Source organism: Triturus cristatus, chromosome 4_2, assembly GCF_964204655.1.
Source record: "Triturus cristatus chromosome 4_2, aTriCri1.1, whole genome shotgun sequence".
Taxonomy (NCBI): Eukaryota; Metazoa; Chordata; class Amphibia; order Caudata; family Salamandridae; genus Triturus; species Triturus cristatus.
In genome coordinates, this window is record NC_140586.1 from 892,689,243 (window position 1) to 892,706,104 (window position 16,862).

The 16,862-nt window shown below is 47.1% G+C and overlaps 1 long non-coding RNA gene across 1 annotated transcript in view; it reads left to right on the top strand.

Moving 5' to 3' along the window:
* Positions 1-13,851, top strand: part of LOC146835364 (uncharacterized) — a 31,767-nt gene extending 17,916 nt beyond the window's left edge. The window contains exons 2-3 of the long non-coding RNA XR_014960427.1: positions 11,671-11,867; positions 13,179-13,851. This is a non-coding gene — a long non-coding RNA (uncharacterized LOC146835364). The remainder of the gene's footprint in view (positions 1-11,670; positions 11,868-13,178) is intronic.
* The last annotated feature ends 3,011 nt before the right edge of the window (positions 13,852-16,862 follow it).

Sequence of the window (16,862 nt, forward strand, 5' to 3'; positions counted from 1 at the left end):
GCATACTCCTTAACACCCGCTCCGCACGCAAACACGCCATCGAGCTCTGGGACCTACTCGACACCTCCGCCCCAGACGTTGCCTTCCTGACCAAGACCTGGTGGAACGACTCCTCGGCACCTGACATCGCCATAGCCATCCCGGACGGCTACAAGATCTCCCGCAGAGACCACACCAACGGAATAGGAGGAGGAATAGCCATTGTCCACAAATCCACCCTCCAGGTCCACACCCTCGCAGGTGACTCCCTCAACTCCGCAGAACACCTGCACTTCTGGATCCACACCGACCCCAACACCACCCTCAGAGGAACACTCATCTACAGACCCCCTGGATCCCGGGCCCTCTTCAGCGACTCCATCGCCGACCTCGCCAGCACCCACGCACTCGCCTCCATGGACTACATTCTCCTTGGGGACCTGAACTTCCACATCGAGACCAACAATGACGCCAACTCCGCCACCCTGATCGACAACCTCACCAACCTCGGCCTTCGACAACTTGGCACCGAACCCACCCACACCGCCGGCCACACGCTCGACCCCGTCTTCTCCACAACCTCCCACGTCCCCTTCAACCACACCACTGAACTCCACTGGACGGACCACCGATGCATCCACTTCACCTTCAAGAAACCAACCACGCACCAATGCACCCAACAGCTGCCTCGCCGTCACCGAAGACCAGTTGACTTCCACCCTCACCCAGAACCGTCCCACCGACCCCACCGAACAAACGCCGCAACCCAAAACTTCAGACAGTGGATCAACGACTGCGCCAACACCCTAGCCCCGATCAAGAAGCCCTCCAGCAACAACCCCAGCAAGAAAGCCACCTGGTTCACCGAAGAACTCCAGATCTCCAAACAAGCATGCCGGAAGCTGGAGAAGAAATGGCTCAACGACCACGCACCAGACAGCCACGCAGCCCACAAGGACGCCATCCGCAGACATCACCACCTCATCAGAACAGCCAAGAGATCGTCCTTCAAAGCCCGACTGGACAAAAACGCACACGACAGCAAAGAACTTTTCAATATAGTGAAGGAACTCTCCAACCCCAACGGCATGCCACCCTCGCAAGATCTGTGCGACTCACTGGCCACCTTCTTCCATCGCAAGATCGCCGACATCCACGACAGCTTCAACTCCTCTCCCGCCCCGGCCGCAGCAGACCCCACCTCAAACGCCACCTGCACCAACCACCTGGCTTCCTGGTCCCACGTCAACGACGAAGAGACTCGCAAGGTCATGAACTCCATCCACTCAGGATCCCCATCAGATCCCTGCCCGCACCACATTTTCAACCAAGCTGGCTTAACCATCGCACCCCACCTGCAGAAGATCATCAACATCTCCTTCAACACAGGGACATTCCCGGAAAGCTTGAAGCACGCCAAAATCAACGCCCTCCTCAAGAAGCCCAAGGCGGAACCCAAAGACCTCAAGAACTTCCGGCCCATCTCCTTGCTCCCCTTCCCGGCAAAGGTCATCGAGAAAATCGCCAACATGCAACTGACCCGCCAGCTCGAGGACAACAGCATCCTAGACCCATCCCAGTCCGGATTCAGACGCAACCACAGCACCGAGACTGCCTTCATCGCCGCCACAGACGATATCAGGCACCAGCTTGACAACGGCAAAACTTCAGCCCTCATCCTCCTGGACCTGTCAGCCGCCTTTGACACGGTCTGCCACCACACACTAAGAACACGCCTCCAAGAAGCCGGAATCCAGAAGAAGGCCCTGGACTGGACCACGTCCTTCCTCTCCGGCAGAACCCAGAGAGTTCGCCTCCCGCCCTTCCGATCCGAAGCCACCGACATCATCTGCGGCGTACCCCAGGGTGCATCCCTCTGCCCGACCCTGTTCAACGTCTACATGGCCCCCCTCGCACAAGTGGCCCGCCAGCACGACCTGAACATCATCTCCTACACCGACGACACCCAGCTCATCCTCTCCCTCACCAAGGACCCACACATCGCCGAAACCAACCTCCACGAGGGAATGAAGGCCGTCGCCGAGTGGATGAGGAGCAGCCATCTGAAACTGAACTCGGACAAGACAGAGGTCCTCATCCTAGGTCCCACACCCTCTGCATGGGACGACTCCTGGTGGCCGACCACACTGGGAGCAGCTCCAACACCCACGGACTACGCACGCAACCTAGGATTCATCCTCGACTCCGCCCTCTCCATGTCGAAGCAGGTCAACGCCATCTCCTCCTCCTGCTACAACACCCTCCGCATGCTCCGCAGGAGCTACAAATGGATCCCGACCAAAACAAGAAGAACAGTGACCCAGGCCCTTGTCAGCAGCAGGCTGGACTACGGCAACGCACTCTACGCTGGAACCCCAGCTAAACACCTGCGACGATTACAACACATCCAAAATGCCTCCGCCAGACTGATCCTCAACATCCCCCACCGCAACCACATCACCCCCCACCTAAGAGACCTGCACTGGCTCCCCGTCAACAAGAGGATCACCTTCAAGCTCCTCACCCACGCACACAAAGCACTCCACAACACCGGACCAGCCAACCTGAACAGCAGACTCAACTTCTACACCCCCGCCCGCCAGCTCCACTCCTCTAGCCTCGCCCTTGCCGCCGTCCCGCGCATCCAACGCACAACCTCCGGCAGAAGATCCTTCTCCTTCCTCGCCGCCAAAACCTGGAACACCCTCTCTACCCATCTACGACAGACCCAGGACCTGCTCACCTTCAGAAGGCTCCTCAAAACCTGGCTCTTCAAACAGTAGCAGCACCCCCTCCCCCCCTCAGCGCCTTGAGAGCCTCACGGGTAAGTAGCGCGCTCTACAAATACATTGATTGATTGATTGATTGGCATTTTTCCCTTTCTGAATGAGGAGCCCAGCTCTGCCCACCAACTACCTGAGAACTGTTCAAATAGCATAGAGGATGCAACAAAATATAACACAGAAGCAGAAGTGTTTAGATGGAGCCATGACACCCAGACCTTACTCTAGGGGGTCTCCCACACTCCATGTCCCCTCCAGGCTCCCCCCTGCAGACACTCCGCTAGAAGCAGACGTGTCTCCCTCAGGTTAAAGCCTGGCATGGCACAGCTGCTTGGAGCACTCTTCCCCAGCTCATTAACCACTTCCAGCAGTGACTAATTAACGAGACGCCGTGCAGCCAGACATAAGAGCATCTTTGTGCTCATCTCTGCTTCCCCAGACAGCACTTTTGTTCTGTCCTTTGACAGGAGCCTTTAGAATCATAGCCTTGTTGTTCTAAAACACTCAGCTGTTTCTACCCTTCCGCACACGAGGCGACCGAACCCGATTCTTTGTTGCTCTGGTCGACACATATGCACAGAGAAGTGGCCACAGGGCATTGCACGTGCTTTTCGAATACCCTGTAAGACAACATTCTCAGAATTATTTTTCCAAAAATATACAGAGTACACTTAGCAACTTATGAAGATGTCCTCCATCCATGATGTGCTCAGGCTCCACAGAAGAGTGGAGAAACTGTACAACTGATCTCAGCCAGCTGCCTAAAATGTAATCCGCAAAAGACAATGCCTATATTTACTATAATTTTGTGCCAGGGTTGTGCCACTTTTGTGGCGCACTCCTGGCACAAAAAAACCTTTTTGGCATTTACTAAGCCATGCAAAGCCACTTTGCATGACTGTGCGTCAGGTAGGCATTACATTGATGTAGCGCATGGACATTACCTTGCATCCACTCATGTATTTTGACTCAAAACCATATTTACTAAGACTTGTAAACCTATGTTTGTGCCAAATTGGTGTGCCTACCCGACAAACGGATAATGAAGAGAAATATCTTTATTTTTTACATGTTACTTCCTCTGTCTATGTGTGGTTCAATTTGCAGCATGCATAGAAAGAGGAATATGCCTCTATGGATTGTTTTTGTGCAGGATGGTTTCCTTCCCGCACAAAATTATTCCTGCCCTTTATACAGGCACCGATGCACTATCGCTTAAGGATGCCTATGTTGGGGAAAGGCTGCACACAGTGTACCAGTGCTATGAGACAGCAGACATTTTGCCATTTGTAAATATGGAGCATTTCTGCTCACTCCCTTTGCATTGTATGAAAAAATAGTAAATGCACCCAAGGGTTTTACTAATGTTAAGCAAATCTATGATCTGCACCAATTAAAAAGAATTAATCCCGTATTACTAGTACGGCGTACCATTGGACCACCATACTCGCGGTGGTGTTCCAACCACCACCACACTAAGAGCATGCCTGCAGTATTTTGAGTGTTGTGGTCAGACTGCCACAGGACCGTTGCAGCCGCCAGGGATCCAGTATCCCGTGGCGCTAGCGGTTAGACGCTAAAATATGCTGATGGTGCTGCAACTGCACTGCCAAGCATATTTCGAGTTGCCTCTTCATCGTCCTTTTCATAGCGGTGAGCCCGCCATAAAAAGGGACGCAGAAATGCAACAAAGGGGGCCCTAACAGAGTCGCCTACCAACTTTGGGGCCTGGGGGTGCATGCAGGGGAGGGCACATATAGTGCCCCCCTGGATCTGCATCGCCAGTTCCTGCATAGTGTGGTATGTATGCCACACCATGCAGTAAGGTGCAGTAAGGTGCAGTTGGTGCTATAAGCCTAACTGACCGCCGCTGTTAGACCGCCACATGACCACCAGTCAGACCAGGATTAAAGTCCTAATCTGGCAGCGGCAGCACCACGGCTTTGTGGTCCTACTGCAGACCGGACCGTCTGCTGTAGGACTGCCAAAGCTGTAATAAGGCCCTTAACTTCCCTCTCTACAACAATCTGTAGTTCCTTTATGGTTCCGCAACTTTCTCCTAGAATCTCTCCCTCCAAACTTAAGATCAAACCAAACATTCTTTCTTTTAAAAAAAAAGTCTTAAGTCTCACTTTTTCAAGACCTTCCTTACCTCTATTTTAGATTTGCGCTTTTTTTATGGTAGTCTATTTGTTACATGACTCTCAATATTATTTCCTCTCACTTCACATTCACTGTTAAAGTCATAGATCTATATTACTTGTCCACATTCCCGTCCACACAACATCCCCACCTCACCACCATACCTGCTTGTATCGTGTTCCCTCTTGTTGAGGAAGTAATTCTCTCTTGCTGATTGACCTTCATAATTGTCTCTTTCAGTAAAGCCCTCTATTAATGTTTGGTGTTGGGGTGATATAGAAAAAAGCTCTTAATAAATAAATAAAATAATAGTCTTTGGAGTGAATTACCAGTGCTAAAGTGCATGTGCTTCTCCTCTAAACATGGTAACATTGGTAAATACACAATGGGCATATTTAGTTTACTAAAGTCCCTTGCAAAGTGGAATACCATATACCCATATACTTACGGCCTGTAAATTAAATGCTACTAACGGACCTGCAGCACTCATTGTGACACCCACACAAGTAGCATTTCCAACCTGTCTCAGCTTGTCACTGCAGAGCCTGTATGTGCAGTTTTACTGTCACTTCGACTTGGCATTTAAAACCCTTTGCCAAGCCTTAAGTGCCCCTTTTTTTACACATAAGTCAACCCTAACGTGGGCCCTATGTAGCCCATAGGGCAGGGTGCTGTGCAAATAAAAGGTAGGACATGTACTTATAAGTTTTTCATGTACTGGTAGTGACAAACAGACACACTCGTTTTTCATTACTGTGAGGTCTACTTCTTTCATAGGTTAACACTAGGAATTACTTATCACACTTTTAAGCTGTAATTCCCGATTGGAAAGGAGCAGTTTTGTCAAGTTTTATATAATTGGAATAGTAGTGATAAATCCTCTTTACTGGTAAAGTTAGATTTACTACTATTTTAGAAATGCCACTTTTAGAAAGTGGAAATTTCTCTGTTCTTACTGCCTGCAGCCTGTCTCATAGACACATCTGGGGTGAGTGACAGCTACACTTTGTGCATTCCCTCTAGACAGCTACTAATACTGGAAAGTGAGGTGTGTCAAAGTACTCATCTGCATTCATCTACATTCTGATGGCTCTTCCTAAGCAGGAATGGAGGGAGGGGCTGACACTAACATAGGTAGTGGCCTGACCCCACACAAAGTACGGATTACTCCCCACAGATAGTCTGGAGCCAGTGCTGAAGAAGAAAGGATACTGGGCACTTCAAAGACCCTTCTTTGAAATCACCCCTACTTCAAAGGCACATTTGGGTATAAGTACTGGGTCTCTGATCCTACAAATCAGACACTTCTGGACCTACAACTGGACTCTGTCAGAAGAACTGCTGCGCTGCATCAAAGACTGACACTCTACTGTACTGCTGACGTGTAAGGCCTGCTTTTCTCTTGTACTGCCTTCCTGCCTGATGCTCTTTGACTCTGCTGAGGAGAGCTGGACTCTGCTTTTGTACCAAAGTGATCTCCAACGGCTTGTTGGATTGCCTCCTGTTGCTTGAGACTCAGGCAAAGCAAATTCTCTACCCCTGCTCCTGAGCCTGGTTCACCGTAAGTGGACCAGAATACTTTCACCACAGAAATCAACGCTTCTCCAGTTTACGTGTAGCGGAACCAGAGCATCGACCCTGTTGTGGGAGTAGAATCTATACATCGCCTTGAGAGCCCTACGCTTCGGAACTGCGCATCGCAGCTGATGCAGTGTGGAAAGATCGACGCTTCTTTTGACTGCTTGAAGAACACCAGCACATCGCACTTTGGAATGAACTCCTCTCGGTTCAGTGCTTCGTCTATGGAACTGATGCATTGCCACCACTGCGGGATCAACATTGACGCATCATTTGACTGCACTCCATATTTTGCTGTTGCGATCAGGATAAGGTACTTGGTTCACTGGGACCTGCCTGAATCCTGTTGCCGGCCTGTGCTTCATCGCAGTCAGTCCAAACTATTGACTTTGCTTTTAAGCGCTAGCACTCTTTTTATTATTTAAAAATTCATAACTCAACTTCTATACATTGTATTTTTGTCATTTTGGTTTTAATTTTTTAATAAAATTATTGTCTATTTTTCTAAACGTGTGACGTCTATTTGTAGTGTCTTCATTGTATTTCCGTTTGTGTGTGTTGCACAAATACTTTCCACATTGCCTCTTTAGATAAGCCTGACTGTTCTGTGCCAAGCTACCAGAGGGTGAGCACAGCCTATGCTTAAGTGTGTATCTAGCTTACCCTGACCAGGATTGTGATTCCTGTTAAGACAGGGTGCATTTCTAGCAGCTTCCCTTCAGAGTGAATTCGCCTCTGTCCCAGTCAGCTGAGCACCCTCTGCCTGGACCTCTACCTCAGACATTATGGGGCAGATCTATGTCGGAGATGCGCCACTTTTACGCCGCCGTTGCGTCACTTTTGTGACGCAGCGGCGGTGTAAACCCTGCGCCAGGTTGCGCCATATTTACATCGTGACGCATCTATGGAGATGCGTCACGATGTAAAGCCCTGCGCCACGTAAAACCTGCGTCAGGTTTCACGTGGGCGTGTCGACATAGGGGGGGGCGTTCCGTCACAGGAACGCCCCTGAAAAGTGACTCAGTCAAATCTATAAGATTTGACTGAGTCACTTTCCCAACGCTGATGCGCCAAAACCCTGCGCCTGCTTGAAGCAGGCGTAAGGCTTGACGCACCATGTTAGGGATAGGGTTGGTTGGAACAGTGCTGGAGTTGCGTCGCGCTTGCGACGCAACTGAAGCACTGCGCCAACCTTACGCCATTGGATGCGTCACGCATCTGTTTATTCCTGCGCCATGATGCGCCGCATTATAAATGCGGCGCATCATGTGTGGCGCAAGGGTAAACTTGCGTGACGCATCATTCCTGGCGCATCCTTGCTGATTTGCAGGGATGCGCCAGGCAACATAAATCTGCCCCTCTGTCTCTAGCCTAAATTCTGGAACAGAAAGCTGTTTCCTCATACCTGGTGGGAGGTGAGGAATATGGCTATTACCCCAACAGATAACCACTTTAATGCAGCGTGGGCAAAACCACAAGGAGCTCAAGTCAGCCCAAGCACCTATAGAGAAAGAATGCAGCTCTGGGTCCATTCATGGTGGATGGAACTGCTGCCATCCAGTGTAGCTCTCTTTGTAGCTATGAATTAGCCTGAGGCCCTGGTCTTGGAATGGCTCAGACCTATGGTAGATCTCCCTATAGGAAACTATGGACGTTAACAAGAGACAGGGCAGTTTCTCCTAAATGGATTCTAATGTCGATAGTCCCTGACATCACCAGAATTATATAGAATATATCATGCCAATGAGGCTGCTTCCTGTGATGGTCACTGGCCTTACTGTATGAAGAAACCTCCCTTCTCTAGGATCCGACTATCACTACTTAGGGTCAGGCTACCAATACTATGGGCCTGACTTCCTACTCTGGAGGTCTGACTATCACGCCAGGAGTTCTGACTATCAGCACTGGAGGTCTGACTATCACCACTGCTGATCAATCTCAAATTATGTATCTAGACCAGGAGCTCTCCCTCTCTGTTCATCTGCATTAAGCGAGAGGAGAGGGTGTGCCGCTGGGCTTCAGCTGAGACCCTACCTTAGGATCCAGGAGACTGAAGGGTGACTGTGGTGAACTGAACCTCCTTGGGTCGATGTGGGATATCTACCACTCGGCCTTCTTCCATTGAGCTGCAAACCCTCCAGATGCACTTTGGGTAACATCTACATCAGTGCATTGTCCTTATATATGACAACTCTCCGTTGTATGATTTAACTGTCTACTGTACTAGACCATCAAACCAACTTAACACACTGTTCACCCTTGACTGGGATTCTAAGGATGATAGAATAAAAGCTGACATAAACCAAATGATGAAAGGATCTTTATATTTGGTATTGTAGTTGGAAGATCCTATCATCCTTCTGAAGTTGATAACTTGAGTCAAACACTCAGAAGGTGATGGGAGGAACATGCTTGCAATAAGTCTAATCACTGGCAATTGCTTCAGGTAGCATTCCTACCCATTATTTCTTTGCTCATCATGCCACCTCAGATTAGACCCAGCCATATGAAAATCAGTCTTGGTCCCGCTCCACCAGTAATAGTCCAGCCCGAACCACTTAGGTCCTCTCTAAACTGGAAAAAATGAAACCCAAGATTATGTTTGGTCTGATTGGGCCTTTTCAGCCAGGTATGAACTTGGTTCCAGTGGCACAGTGAGCAAGGGACTAACCATGGGCAATGAACACTGCTCATAAAAAAAATCTAATCCAACTCTGCCATGTAGCAGAGTTAGCAACTACCCACAACACTTTGATAAAACAACTTTACCTTTACATGCTAAAAGCATATAACCAATTCACAAAAGGGAACTTAGAAAAATATCAGGCAATGAGAGAAGTGATGATTTTGGGGTCACCCTAACTTAGGACGAGGACCTAGCAGATGCCTTGAACACAAAGAGCACATCATGCTGAACGATTCGGTGGTGGTCTCATCCTCCTAGGACCACCCCAAGCAAAGTGATGGCCAAAAATACAATGCCAACCAAAGGACCAGCAAAGTATTATGGGGCGAGATTCTAGAGTGCAGTGAATATTATAGTAGCCAATATCAAAACATTCCTCAAGGGGCAGGCTCTCTTATAGTTTTAGCTCCCAGCTGAGCCGGAGGAGCCTGCCCCTTGAGGAATGCTATGAAATTATCAAGTTTCTCACTGCGTGCTATTTTTTCATTTTCACTTTTGTGAGATGACTATATATATTTTTGTATGTAAAGATAGAGTTGCAGTTTGTTTAATCAAAGGTATGTTAGGTTTCTGTTTTATTAGTGGGATGAGACGGAGCGAGTTATTCTGCGTAGTGGTACTCTGCCAATTACACCCATCCTTAGTGGTTATGCTCCCTAACATACACAGTTGGGGGCATATTTACAAGCAGGCGATAAAAAATTATCGCTGCTTTTGCGGCCGTTTTCGATAATTTTATCGCCTAATTAGCAAGGCCAGCTAACGCGTGAAACCTTGCTTTAGCAGCAGGATTCATAACGCCCAGCTTTGCATCTCTAATGAGATGCAAAGTGGGCGTTCCTGACCTAACATGACTGGAGAAATGTCGCTAAGCGGCATTTCTCTTATCATCAAGCCCCACGCCATGAAGCATAGCGGCAGGAAAAGTAGCGATAACCCCTGTTATCGCTACTTTCCTTACGCCTGCTTCAGGACTGACTTAGCCATGATATCCTATGGAAGGTGGATATCATGGCTAGGTTTGTGAGGCCCTATCAACAAGCTAACACCACATTTTGTGAGATTATCGCTGGGTTTCCAGCGATAATCTCACGTTAGGCAGTTAGTGTGAGGATTTTTATCGCTTTTGAGATACGCGTTGCTAATAGCAGGATGTGCGTGGAGACAGGGCAAGTGGGTGTGGCCTCCTAAAAATATTTGAGCATTTGCACATAATATTTTACAAATGAAGGGGTATATTATCAAGGGGCGACGATAATATTATCGCCGCTTTAGAGCCCGTTTTCGGGCGCAAAGCGGCGATAATATTATCACATTATCATCTAGGGCACGCTAGCGCGTGATTCCTTGATGTATCGCCCCTTTTTCACACGCCTCGCCTCGCATCGATAATGAGATGCAAAAGAGGCGTGGCTGTGAAAAGCAACATGGGATAATATCACGAAGTAAGCTTCGCGATATTATCAAGGAGGGTTAGCGATAAATAAAATCGCGTTAAGTATGCCTTAACTCAGGAATTTAACGTCTGTTAAATTCCTGACTAAGGCATACCTAACATGGGGGGTGGATTGTGTGGCTAAGACCACAGGCCCTATTAGCTAGGATATTGCCGTTTTCCACCATGGAAAACGGCGATATCCCACCTATCTCTGGAATTTTATCGCCTCGGCGATGCGCGTTGTTAATAACGCGCTAACCGGGCGATAAATTCCAGAGATAGCCGGCGATAAATATGCAAGCGCTAAGTGCGTTTTGCGATATTTATCGCCGGCCCTTGTTAATATGCCCCTTAGCACTGTTGGATAGAGTTAACAACTGAGTGGATAGGGGTTACTGTAATTGGCCTATCTTAAGTGGTCCATGTTTCTGCCAAGGACGACTTAAAAAAGTTCAAAGGCATTCGTCAGGACCAGAAGATGTATGTCACTCTGCTATTGCGTTACAAAAATATACATACAAGCTATACATTCAACCTTGATGGCTATTCTTGTGGTCCAGTCACAGCAGTAGGGTCCAACACAGGCCTGGGTGTGTATAAAAACTCTGCATTACCATTGTCAGTCGTCACCCAGATTACAGAGATTCTCTGCTTCTGTGTGTGGCTTCTTTTTGGGAGGGGTAATGCTCCTAATAGACCCTATTTGTGTTTATAACTTAGGAGACAGGTGTGTAGAGCATTTAAAAACAACAACACATTAAATAAGTAAGACACAACACACAGTAAAAATTCAACACCAATTTATAAAAATGGGAAATATTGTTATGATTAAAATGACACCTAAACTATAAGAATCCAATGTTGTGAACTGGAGAAAGGAATTTATAAAGAATAAGCACTATCTAGTACCTAGAAGCCAAAAGCACCAACTTGGGACATCTGGTCACGCTAGGCCGGGGTAAAGCCAAAGTTTAAGGCCGACTGCAATAGAGCACAGGTCAAATTCAATGAGCCTTAGTGCCTGGTCAAGTTTTTGCCTTCTTACTTACTCATTTTTTTTTTAGCTTTTTCTCTCGAAGTCCAGCGACTCTCCTCGGCAGGCCAGGTTTGGGTTTGACAATGGCGGCTTGCTTCAGCGGGATCCCTCAGTCTTTTCCTGGGAGTCTTGTCGATGACAAAGAGCTCCGGAGCTTTAGTGGGGCAAACCTGAATTCCAGGCCCGGTTGTGGTTCGACGCCGGAGGCTTGACTCTCGACAATGGGTAAGTCAACTTATGGAGCTTTTTATTAAAACTTCTCCAAATGATCTCAAACTTCTGGATCTTCTTCAAGAGGGTCCTTATGATGTTCTAAAGTGTCCACAACACCAATCAAGGTTCTAAAATCTCTGAGTTGCTCCTTGACATTGAGACTACAATTCCCACAATGCACCTGGCCAAATTTTTAAAAGTCCAGTTGAAGGTGGTCAGTTGGGTTCTTCCTGGTGTTGACAATGCAGATGGATCTCTTTTAACCTGTTGCTTTTAGGAAGTCCACTCCTTAAACTTATAGAGCAAGACAAAGTCCTTCTTTTGGTAAAGCCTTAAGTGTGCAGCAGGTGCAGTTATTAAGAGTGCACTCCTCCTGGTGCAGGCCAGGGTTTATCAGAGCAGTCCTTCTTCTTGTTTCTTCTTGATCTGAGTTTCTGGGCAGCTCTCCCGCATTTATCCAGGCGGGGGCACCCCTGACCAATGGAGTACTGGGTGCCACCCTCTGGTATGACAACTTCCTTCAAAGTGTGGCATATGTTTGTCCCGGAAAGCACTGGTTGTCAAATTCCAAACTGGAGAAAATCTCTTGTGGAGCTTAAGGTGTGGCTAACCCAACCTAATGGTGTGGCGAACTTTCCCTAACACTCCTTTTCCAGCCACTCTGCTAATTCAATCACTGGGGCTCCCATCTGACTGGGGGTGCAGGAAGTGGGGGTCGGCCTGAGTTCTGTTCTAAGTTTCTTTCCCTCTTTGAAGACCAGTTTGGCTACCCAGCCCCCTTCCTACCTTTTGTGCTGCAGCTTGAAGATCTCCTCCCATCAGACGTGTCTTTGTTTCCTTTCAGGCCACTTCACCCCTCATTAGAGCAGTCTGGCTCAGCTTATCAAAGGCTGGCCAATCAGAAGAGGGTGCTACAGGGCGGAATTCATGCACACCAGAAAAGCAAGCTCTATAACTTATTTTCTAACAAAGTTATAATAAATCCAACAATGGCAAGCTGTTGGATTCATTCTAACTATTATTTAGACACTTTGAAGTACCATTTTAGCTCACTCCTGACAATAGTTATACTTTATCAAAGTTTAATAAAGACTCTCCTTGTTAGCCTATGAGGCAAATGTACTACAAAACAGAACTGGCACTTTTTCCCTCACTAGGGCATATAAAACATCTTTAATATTGTCCCTGCTTAAAACCAGGCACCCTACCCCTGGGGCACCTAGGGAAGTCCTTAGGGGTGACTTATCAGTAAACATAAGGTAGTTTAAGGCTTTGGGTGTACCTTTAATTCCAAAATCGAAATTGCATATACTTTTCCTCTAGAGAGCCAGTGGGAGACCGGGACCACCATCGAGCCGTTGACGTTGAATCTCCAGTCGAATTCAACTTGCTGGTCTGCCCTGCTGAAGAAGATCTAACTTCCAGAAAGGTTTCTAAGTCCAAACATAGAGGGCTTCATCAACACCAACGGCAAGCAGAAATCCATTGATGTTGATGTCGAGGTTTCCTGGACACATACTTTGAACTTTGCCCGCTCAGAGCTTTCCTACATTCATTGACGACCACACCAGGGCCTACCTCTTCAGCAACCTGCCGTCACTGAGCTCATCTTCGGATACAGCTTGCAGTTTGCCCTGCCAATAATCAGTCAATAACCACTTTTGCCTCAGAAAAATATCAAAGTCAGAAAGCAAATTTTCCACCAGGGCTAAACTCTTCCCTGTATCTGACCTGCACTCCATCGTGGTTGGACTTAACTTTTGACTTTGACCCCGACTAGCATGAACAGATAATCATGGTTGGCGCTTTGTGCTTTTTGGCATTATTTTTTAATCAAACTTTTCAAATTCATATCTCTGTTTCAATTTAAAGGTGTTTTGTCATTTTTGTGTCATTTCATGTTTTAAATATTCTTTATTTTTTTTTATTGGTTTGGAATTATTTTGTGTTATGTTTTCACTTTATTAGTGTTTGAGTGCAGCATGCATACTTTATACTTTGCCTCTAGGTTAAGTCTGACTGTTTTGTGCCACGCTACCAGAGGGTTAAGCACAAGTGACGTTTGTGGTTCACCCTGACAAGGATTGTGATTTCTATTTGAAGAGACATCTAATCCTCCTCAACTAATACTCCGATATCTTACACACCCTAAGTGATAATCCAATTTCTTACAAGCACCATGTGGCCAGACTGTGATTATCACCATCTTGCAAGTTCCAACTCACACAGAACACATGTAGCATAGAAAACAGCTGTGCATGAATCCCTCATATAAAGTAGGTAATCATTATCAGTGGCTATACAATCTCTCCTCACACACAGTAGAAAAAGGTAGAACTTTGTTTTCAGATTTGCAAGGTTTTCTCACACAGAACAGGCATGGCGACCAAGTAGTCCTACACTTTTGATGGATGAAGCGTCACAAACTGAAGGTCTCACTCATGATACTTGATATATGCGAACACTTAGAGACTAATTCAGAATTTGGCGGATGCGTTACTACGGTGACGGATATCCTGTACAACAAATCAATCCCACAGGATATTTTGGGATTTATATTTCGGCGGATAGGATATCTGTCACCGTTGTGACGGAGTAACCCGTCTGCCGAACTCTAAATCAGGCTCTTAGATTTTGAAAAGCAACTTTACAAGACTCCCTGATACCAGGAGCATACTCTTTACAGCTCCTTGACAATCAACGCATGTGGGGATGCGTCAGGAGGAAAGCTTGTGGTCAGCTCCTTCCAGTGTCCCTGGGTGGCTGTCACCCAAGATTGAGTGCTGGACTGGATGTATTTTGGCACCTGGGTGTTGATTGGCAGTTTGGATTTCAAAGCAGCATTTAGGGCACTGGTGAGGTGATACTAGGGCCACTCTCCCCCAAGACACAGTTTGGCAGCAGATGCTGATTCAGGGTTACTGCAGATCCGGGAGTTTAGAGGCGATGGGTTCGGACGCCTTCCTCAGGTCAAGTGGGGCATTTGCAGGGTTGGTTGGTAACAGACCTGGAGATGTCCCTCAAAGTGTTACTAACGGGTCCTTGGGGCAGAGGTTGTGATTGGAGATGTTCCTGTTCCATCAAATCTTGGTGGCTGATGCTGAGTTCACGCATTGGGCCTTTTAATAGTAGGCCCGAAGGTGAGTGAAGAGAGGGCTGCTGTGCAAGCATTCGGGGGAGGGAGCAGCCAGAAACTCCTTTCTGCGGCTTGAAAATGGTGGAAAGCATTATTGGTCACAAAACAACTATCAAAGTCAGAAAACTCCAACTCCTGCACTGAGTGTCTGTGATTACCACTTTGTAGCAGCTTAGGTCTGGCCATTATGACTGAACTTAGAGGTAAGCCCCTTGTGCCACCCTTACGTCACTTTTCCCATGTTAAAAATGACGCAAAAGTGGCGCTAGGGGCTTGTAAATACGCCCATATATCTTCAGCATGTTAATGGACATCGCTGGAGGGATTTTTTCAGGGCTTCCTTTCATTTCTCAATTTTAATCGGCTTTGAAACTGCCCATAAGATGTTTTACAACATACTAATGTCTTGTAGGCTGGAATTGGAATGTTGTAAGGTGGGCTGGAATTGGAATGTTGTAAGGTGGGCTGGAATTAAAATGTTGTACAGTGAGCTGCAATTGGAATGTTGTACAGTGGGCTGGAATTGGAATGTTGTAAGGTGGGCGGAATTGGAATGTTGTACGGTGGGCTGGAATTGGAATGTTGTAAGGTGGGCAGAATTGGAATGTTGTATGGTGGGCTGCATTTGGAATGTTGTATGGTGGGGTGGAACTGGAATGTTGCAGAGTGTGCTGGAACTGGAATGTTGCACAGTGTGCTGGAACTGGAATGTTGCAAGGTGTTTTGAAACAGGAATGTTGTATGGTGTGCTGGAATTGGAATGTTGTACGGTGGGCTGCATTTGGAATGTTGTATGGTGGGTGGAACTGGAATGTTGCAAGGTGCGCTGGAACTGGAATGTTGCACAGTGTGCTGGAACTTGAATGTTGTATGGTGTGCTGGATTTGGAATGTTGTACGGTGGGCTGCATTTGGAATGTTGTATGGTGGGGTGGAACTGGAATGTTGCAAGGTGTGCTGGAACTGGAAAGTTGCACAGTGTGCTGGAACTTGAATGTTGTATGGTGTGCTGTAATTGGCATGTTGTACGATTGGCTGGCATTAGAATGTTGTTTGCCTGCTGGGCGCTTCTTTGCTAGGATTCCAGGCTAGGAAGTTACGGTTGGACCTGGGACGCTGGCAGACGGACTTTGTGTGCCATCTTCCTTGCCACACAATAAAGCTTCTGAAAACTTCCCAGAGGGAGTTCTGTTTCTTCTCTGGGGTGGAATACACTGGATTGCCCTGAAAAGGTTCCCACTGACGTGGAACGAAACAAGCTGACTGGAAAATAATGATTTGTTATTTGAAATAAAAATTGAATCATAGTTAAATACAAATACAAGGATGATGGATTTCCTTCTTTGGACTGCCTACTTTGTTCTGCAAGTGCACATAATATACATCCGATGTGCACTATTGAAAAGAAGGTGTACACCAACGCTGGGCTCAGGTAAGTGGAATGTTGTCTTGAAGAACAGTGCAAGCAGGAATACCCACTGTTAATGTTACTCCAGTACCTCACAGAAGGGTAAAGCGCTATTGCAGCCATCCATGCCAACTCTATCTGTCAAATCCCCCTCAAGCATTTCATACAACATAGACAGCATTCTACACAATACTCATACCAGTCCAGACTCCACCACCTTCGCACTGGGGTCCCCACACACTGACAACCTAGAAGATAACACGTACAAGATTAGACCCCGACAAAGATTCAAGAATTGTGCTTCTTGCTGTAACAATGTGACCAGTGTTCAGTGATGTGCTTGTCTATGATGCCCTATGAATACCTACCAGTCCTACATGCAGCACTGGACACACACAACCTGCCACATGAAAATACAAGTGCCATGATGCTGCATGGTGCACTCAGAATCATATTTTAGAATT